The following is an 8,010-nucleotide window of genomic DNA, read 5'->3' on the forward strand; positions in this document are numbered from 1 at the left end:
AACAGTGCCCCCAGCCGAGAAACACTGTGGTGATTTTGACCTCTATTGCAGTTGACAGGCTCAGGAGAAAGGGGACTGAGGGCAGGAAACAAACCACTGCCAGAGAACGTCTTGATAGGTTTTTATTTATTTATTTTTTTACCAAGGTGCTTTTATAGGAAAGAAGAAAATAACATTTTCAGTCAGCTCTGGAGTTCCTTGCTGGTCCTGCTGGCCTCCAAGACATGTGTACTTCTTTCCACATCTCCTTGTGCCTGTTTTTAAGAAGCCCCTGGGGTCCTTCCTGGGGTGCATGTCACCAGAATGAAAAACATAGTGTTCTCACTCCCCTCAGCCTGTGCCCACCTGACATGTGGAGGCTGCCCGCGTGCAGGGTGGAATGAGAAGTACAAGGTAAATAGCAGCTCCTGCCTCTGCCTGTGGCTCAGAGATTAACTTTTCCAGAACAAAATCAAATAATGCTCTGTGAAAACAGTCACTTTGGCCCCGAAATGATGAGTTAAGAATGTTCATTTTCCTGGAAGAATGGAACAGGGATGGAAACACAGGGATCAGAGACGAGGGAAGGCTGCTCAGAAGGGCCAGTGTTCTTCTTTTATGGACTGGGAAGTTGAGGAGGACTTAGCTGAGGTCACACAGCAAGTCGGTGGCCAGAACAACACCCCAACGATTGGAGGGTTTTGTTCCAGACCTTTCCCGGGTTTCTTCTGAGCAGAGACTGCTTATGGGGGAAGCCCTAACAGTTAAGGCAAAGTGTGAAGGGCCTACCAACCAGTCAGTTTCTAGTGTGCCAGTGATTTAAATTTCCCTGATGTAGGAGAAGAAAACCCCCACAGGTTTGTAGTTGGAACAGGCTTCCTGAAACCAATGGCAGGGTAACAAGAGAAAAAGGCCAGATGTGGTGGCTCACACCTGTAATCCCAGTGCTTTGGGAGGCTGAAGTGGGAGGATCCTTTGAGCCCAGGAGTTCGAGGCTGGAGTGAACTGTGATTGTACCATTGCACTCCAGCCTGGAAAACAGAGCGAGAGAGAAGTAAACAGACGTTTATTAGCATGTATATTTCATATATTCATGGAGATACTCAGGGAACAACTTGTTCTCAAAGGGTGGCTGTGAATTTTAGTTTACATAGTGTCTGCAACAAACAGCGGTGCATTTTTTTTTTGAGTTGGAGTCTTACTCTGTCACCCAGGCCAGAGTGCAGTGGCATGCTCCTGGCCACTGCAGCCTTGACCTGCTGAGCTCAAGTGGTCTTTCTGCCTCAGCCTTCTAAGTAGCTGGAACCACAGGCATGTGCCAACATGCCCAGCTAATTTTTTAAATTTATCTTAGAGATAAGGTCTTGCCAAGTTGCTCAGATGGGTCTTGAACCCCTGAGCTCAGGTAATCCTTTCGCCTCTGCCTCCCAAAGTGCTGGGATGGAAGCATGAGCCACTGCGCCCGGCTGGAGCAGTGAATTTTTAGGATAGTGACAAAATGCGAAAAGAACTTGGAGTCTTTAGGGGATGGCAACTTGTAGAAAGGCAAATCAATGGCAGGTAAAGGCTGTTTAGTAAACTTGTTCACATGGATTCCTTTGGCACATACCATCGCCAGGCTGAGAAGGGATCATGTCTGTCTTTAGTGGTTAACCTTTGTTCTCCCTGGTGGAAGGGGGGAGGGTGTGACTTTTTCTTTGTAAATTGATGTCCTACTTTTTAACAAGCAGAGGGAGGGCAGAGAACTCTCCTGGGTCTGGTGCTTCTTGATGGTCTCAGTTCAACAATCCTTCATATTTGGGGATAGCTTAGTTTGATCTCCCACACTGGCACCAGGGTAAGGGTTGTGGAGGTTCCCAATGGCCCTGACTTGGTAGTTGCCTGGTTGATGGAGATGCTATATTGGATAGGACTCCTTCTGCTGTAAGTGACAGAAACTCAATCAGCACAATAGTAAGGATTTATTGACCTCTGCAATTAGGAAAGGATGCAGGGCTCAGGAGACCATCAGGACTTCTAGTTCTCAGTCCATGCCTTTCTCCTCTGCCCCTCCCCTTCCTAAAGGTGGCCTGCAGGAGCACATCTGGCAGAGGTGTTGGCAGCCCCAGGCTCAGAACTTTCGAGTACTGACACAGCAAAATCCACTCACCCATTCCTCTTCCCTGAAGGCTCATATACTTTAGGATCCTATTCCATCTCATGAACTACTGTAGTCTTGGAGCTGGGTTGCTCTCACTGAGCAGGCTGGAGAGGTAACCTAGAGATTAGGAGACAAGGTGAGGAAAACTGTTTCCATAACTGCAGGGGAAAATGTTTGGGTTATCCCCAAAATATACATAGTATCATCAAGGTCAAAGTACAGGAAGTCCCCAACATACTATGCGTTTGGTTCTGAGAGTGCGTTCATGTGTCCATTTGTTGCAACTCCAACAAAATTAGCCTAGGGACCCAACTAACACAATCGACTATATAGTACTATATGTATTTAACAGGTCATAGTGACACTTGGCAGAGAAAAATAATGTATTTTAAAAAATGCATGTGTGCGTCATTCAGGTTTGTAACTTGAAGGTTCGTATGTAGGGGACTTATGGCCTATAACACAGGAGATACAGCTGGAGTTCAAAACTACAGAGTAAGATGTCAATCAGGGAAAACTTTATGGAGTGGATAGGACTCAGACCAAACTTGAAGGCCTAGAAAGGAATGGTTGAGTCATTGAAAGAGTTGAATTTTGTAAGCCTCAGTGAGGGGTTGGATCTTATGGGATTGAGAGTTATGGATAGTGGAGGTATGGTCTTACATGCATTTATAGTTATAGGGACCTGTTTTTTTCCCCGTAGGCACACTGTAGGTACTCGATAATTCTTGTTGGATGAATGCGATTGGCCCCATCATGTAGCACCATGGCTATTGTCATAGCTTTTAACTCAAGAGTTAGCATGTATATAAATATATATGTATTTTGGTAAAGTGTCAGATAGTAAATATTTTTGGATTTTCAGCCATACCATCTCTGTTACAGCTAGTGAACCCTGCTGGTGCAGTGTGAGAACAGTCACAATGTACACACAAATGAGTATGCAGTAGAAACTTTACTTACAAAAAGAGGAGGTGCGTGGATTTGGCTGGCAGGCTGTGGTTGGCTCTTCTCATTCCTTTCTTGTCCTCTTCCGGCTTCCCCGCTTAACAGCCTCCATGCAAGAGCGATCTTTTCCCAGGTATACATGGAGCACGGCCCCTCTCTTACACTGAAGTGCTTAGTGGCTACCATGTTTATCTTGGATAAGATGCCAGCCCCTGGCCATGTATCCAAGGTCCTGTCTGGTCTTGACCCTGCCTACCTCTGGAATCTCATCTGGAAGTCTTTTCCTTCCTCGGTGATGGGCGCCAGTCCCTCTGGCTGTTTTCTGCTCTGGGGACATCCACAGCCTGCCTGCTTCAGGACACTACACGTACTGTTACTCTAGGCTGAATGTTCTTTCTTCCCTTATTCCTTATCTATCAGTTCTGAGCTAAATAGAACTTCCTCAGAGAGGCCATCTGTGATCACCCTGTCCAAATGGGGTGACAGCACTGTGTTCTACGTTATTTATTTGTTTTTGGTTTTTGTTTTCCCAAAGCACTTATGATATGTAGTTATTCATTTCTTTGTTTACCTCTTATCTGTTCTTTTCACTAGAGGAGATGCTCAGGGAAGGTAGGACCCTGTCTGTTTGGATCACCCTTATGTCCCTAGGGACTGCAAAAGTACCAGGTATACAGTGGCACTCTATAAATGACTGAATGATTAAACAAACAGAAGTTGGAGATGAAGAGTTCTTCCCTCCCTTCCTTCTCTTCCCTCACTTCCCTTCCTCCCCCTCCCCCTCCCCCATTCTCTCCTCCCCCTTCCTCCTTCCCTGGTCTCCCCTCCTCCTCCCTCCCCTTTCCTTCCTCCCCTTTCCTTCCTCCCTCCCCTTTCCTTCTTTCCTTCCTTCCCTCCCTCCCTCCCTCTCTCTTTTTTTCTCTTTCTTTCTTTCGTCTCACTCATTTGCCCAGACTTGAACACGATTATGACTCACTGCAGCCTTGACCTCCTGGGCTCAGGTGATCCTTATGCCTCAGCCTCTCAAGAAGTTGGGACTACAGGCATGTGCTACCATACCCAGCTAATTAAAAAAAAATTTTTTTTGTAGTGACAAGGTCTCACTGTATTGTCCAGGCTGGTCTTTAACTCCTGGGCTCAAGTAATCCTCTCACCTTGGCCTCCCAAAGTGCTGACATTACAGGCATGAGCCTCCGAGCCTGGCCACAGTTTTCTTTCTTACCTTAATCTTTCTTTCAGATTCAAAAATATGAGCTGTTGATATGACAGCGTCAGGCCACTTGGCATGTCCAGGACGTCTCATTCTCTTGCCAGCTGATTGTCTCTCTCAGTAATTTGGATTTATTTTCAAAATTATGAAATTTCAAATGTACAGAAAAAGACAGAGCTCAGTGCCTACCTCTCAATGCTATTTCTTTGTTTCAGATTCTGCCTGTTTTGTAAGCATTTTAAGTTAATTTTTAAATTTTAAAAAATTTGTAAAATCAAATATTGTTTTTGAAAAAACAATTTTCTTTTCAGGCTTTGTTTTCTGAAGGAGGAATTGTCTCTGAGAAAATTCTGAATGAGAAAGTATTTTCTTAGCATGCATTTCCTGGGCCAGTATATGTTATCTTCCATTCTTAGTACAATAATTCATTAATTATCTTCTGCCACTTCCCCCCACCCCTGCCATCAAAATATGAAGTCAGATCACAGCAAGGCACAGTTCCCTAATTTGGGATAGTTTTCAGTCTTATTGTAAGGGAGAGGTTGGTTGCTGAAAACCTAAGTTAAGGCAATAGACTAAATCAAACATAAAATTTAACCGAGTTTTCTTACAGGTGAAGTAGAAAAACATGGTTGTCATAAAAAACATGGCCTCATAAAAGCAAACAGTGGTTCTTCAGGAGACAAAGTGCTTCCTTCTTTAATATAAGAGATAGCATCCACGTGTCCGTCTCCCTTGTTTATTTGGCATTTTCTCCATTGTCTCCACTGGCAGCCCCCTTTCTCCCTTCCCTTTTTCTTCTTCTGATGCTAGCTTCCTGGGACATGTCTGGAGGAAGCCCTCCCGGTGGCCTCTGCTTCTTTAGTTCTGGGAGCATGAAGAGAAAGATGGGAATGCCTGCAATAGGGTTCTGAGGACAGTCATGTCCACAGAGGTTTCCCGGGACAGTGATGCCCCTATGTAATTGTAGGAGGTGATTTTCAGACATTAAATCCTTCCAACTCACAAAGCCTACCTGAGCCCCAAGAGGTCAATATTTAATATTGTTCTCATTTCAACAGATGGCAGAGTAAACTCCAGGACAGCTGCGACTCTCACGATTCACAAGCTGCCGCCAGAGATTTTGATATGCCCTAGACCATCAGTCTTAAGGTTGCTACCTGTGAGTGTGGCACCTCAGGTAAACCCTCTACTGTGTGGGGGACAGAAAACACTTTCATCTGAGGAAATCTTACAGAGGACCTCATCCCTACCCCCATATAACACAGTGGCAAATAACTGGGTTTGAATCTCACTGCTACCAATTACTAGCTGTGTGACCTGGGCAAGTCACTTTATCTCCTGTGTTTGAGTTTCTTTGCCTGTATGATGGTAATCTCAACAGCATCACCTCATTTAGTTACTATGAGAACCAAGTGAGCGAATACATGTAAGATGCTTTGGACAGCGTCTGGAATGTTGTAAGTCCTTGATAAGTACATGTCATTTATAACTAGAAACCCATGGAAAAGTGAAGCTGTTCTGTTTAGAACCCTGCCTACTATTATCTTCATCTTCCCCAGACTCATTGTGTGTCTGAAACATTTTTCTAGAATCCCTAAGACTTTGTAGAGCATGGTGCAAAGACACTGGGCTTGATAGTTTTCCTCTGGAGTTCACAGATTCCTGAGTCTCCTGGGGACCAGCAAGTTTGTCCTTCCATGGCACATTTTAGGATGAAGCCAGTGAGGCAGTTGCCACATGGTTCTCAGTACTGGCCCAGAATGGAGCCAAGCCTTCCTAACAGCCCTGAGCTCATTCCTTCCTTCCTGGGTGGAAGAGGGAAACAAACCAAGCATCTGGTCCATCCCCTGTCATCTAGCTCCTGAGGAGACAACTCCAGGAGCCCCTTGATCCTTACAGTCTCTGAGATTTGCTGGAAGATGGGAACCCACAGTTGGATCCCCTCAGCTTGCAGCCCTGGTACCAGCAGAGAATCTCCCATCCAGGAAGGTGATGAGATGACCTGTTTGTAAACTTACCGTGGTGAGGACATCAAATACCCAAGATTTTCTCCCAGGTGCCCCTGGAGTCTGTTTTAAAAATTCATCCACCACTCTCTGCCCCAACTTTTCTTCTTCCTCCTCACTCTTCATGCAAGTCTGATACTCTTTGCTGCATATCCTGTGGCAAGTTGACAGCACCATTTAACTTCTCACTTCTCTCTCTTGGCTTACTGTCTGTTTTTGACAATCTGGCTTCAATCACAAGCGGCCTTCAAGGGGCCTATCCATCATACCTGCACCACCAGTCCTGCAGTTCTCCGCAGCACTGGGCTGGTTCCATTCTGTCCCGTGGGCCAAGTTTATCTTTTTCTTCTCAAAGTTTTTCCCTGCCATGCTGCTGCTTCCCCCTTAATTGTCTAACCTTAAGTCACCTTGTGGGTGTTGACATCCCAGATGCACCCTGTAAGGAAGCCAAGACGAAAGTTGATTTGCATGAGTGGACACGATGGGGATGGCCTGCTGTATTTCCTGGGAAATTCCTCTAAGTGTATTTGACAGATTAAGTTATTTCCAATGAAGTAACCCACCTGCCACTCCAGCACGTTGTCTGATAGTTGAAAGTAGGTCCTAAGAATTCTGAAATTTATCATCTCTTCCTCTTACGTGGCTTGTCAGGGAGAAAACATTTCAGGACATATTACCAGCTTTATTGGTATACGGATCTATATGTCAAGTAATACATTTGGGGTTTTTTCTTTTTTCTGGCACAACAAACAGTAGGAAGCACCAGTCTGGGTTGAAGTATGGGGGACTCATTTAAAGATCAGGAGAAGGTCCCAGCTCTGCCACTTATTCAACAGGTGACTTCACCCAAGCACCTTCCTCCTCTAGCCTTAGTTTCATAGTTCATCAAATGGGAATTACTGAGATTTAAAGGGGTATTTGAAGGACTGATGTGAAGGTGTACTTAGCTCAGGGCCTGGCATTAAGGAGGCAGTCAACAAATGTCAGTTTCTTAATGAGTTCCATATCTATCCAAGGTAGATTGAATATGGTTTCTGGTTTCTGGAGGGCATCCTCTAAATCCTTAGAATTTCCTGAGTGATAGAAGTATCTTGGTTACTCAAAGTGACCTCTGGGACTGTATCTGAGTTTACGCTTTAAAGAAGTGTCTCACAGTGGGGGCTGGTTATGCCAAAAAGACCAACCATATGATTAGACAACTGGGATTTAGGTCCAATTATATCAGCCCCGTCTTTAGGAATGGGAGGGAAGCCAGAGGTTGAGTTTGATAATGTGGCCAATGAGTCAATTAATTATGCCTATGTCATGAAGCCCCAATAAGAAATCTGAACACTGAGGCTCAGGAGAGCCTCCCTAATTGGTAATCATACATCTGGGTTTCCTTTGGTGATGACGTAACCTGTTTTTGAATTTTGAGGAAAAAGCCCAACTGTGTAAAGAATAACATCAACATTTCCTCCCTCCACCCCCACCAAATAGAATTAACATTCAGTTCCATCCAGAACTGATATCCTTATAATAAAATATAATATAACATATTTATAGTATATACTTGTTTATTTGTCTTTCATTTTTTGACTTTTATTAATAAAACATTTGTACTTTATTCATAAATACTTTATATATCAGTTGTTATTATCATCTCAACATCCATTCTAATGAGGATGATTTGTGTAAGGCAATTACTCTGACCCCAGTTTCCTGACCAGTATTTGATGGGCGGA

This window comes from Carlito syrichta, unplaced genomic scaffold, assembly GCF_000164805.1.
Source record: "Carlito syrichta isolate Samal-C Ts95f unplaced genomic scaffold, Tarsius_syrichta-2.0.1 Scaffold306309, whole genome shotgun sequence".
NCBI lineage: Eukaryota > Metazoa > Chordata > Mammalia > Primates > Tarsiidae > Carlito > Carlito syrichta.